This window comes from Arachis duranensis, chromosome 6, assembly GCF_000817695.3.
Source record: "Arachis duranensis cultivar V14167 chromosome 6, aradu.V14167.gnm2.J7QH, whole genome shotgun sequence".
NCBI classification, from domain to species: domain Eukaryota; kingdom Viridiplantae; phylum Streptophyta; class Magnoliopsida; order Fabales; family Fabaceae; genus Arachis; species Arachis duranensis.
The window spans coordinates 35,536,233-35,536,456 of record NC_029777.3 but is presented as its reverse complement, the minus strand read 5'-3'; positions in this window follow the sequence as shown (position 1 = coordinate 35,536,456).

Genomic DNA, 224 nt, shown 5'->3' with positions numbered 1-224 from the left:
CATGAAGGATTATAGGTGTTTCCATAGGGTTCTCCCATGTAATTCACCTCTTCTATTGAAGGGTTCTCAGGATCATAAGCTTCTTCTTCAGATGAAGCTTCCTTAGTACTTCCTGGTGCATTTTGCATTCCAGACAGACTTTAAGAAATCATATTGACCTGTTGAGTCAATATTTTGTTCTGAGCCAATATGGCATTCAGAGTGTCAATCTCAAGAACTCCTTT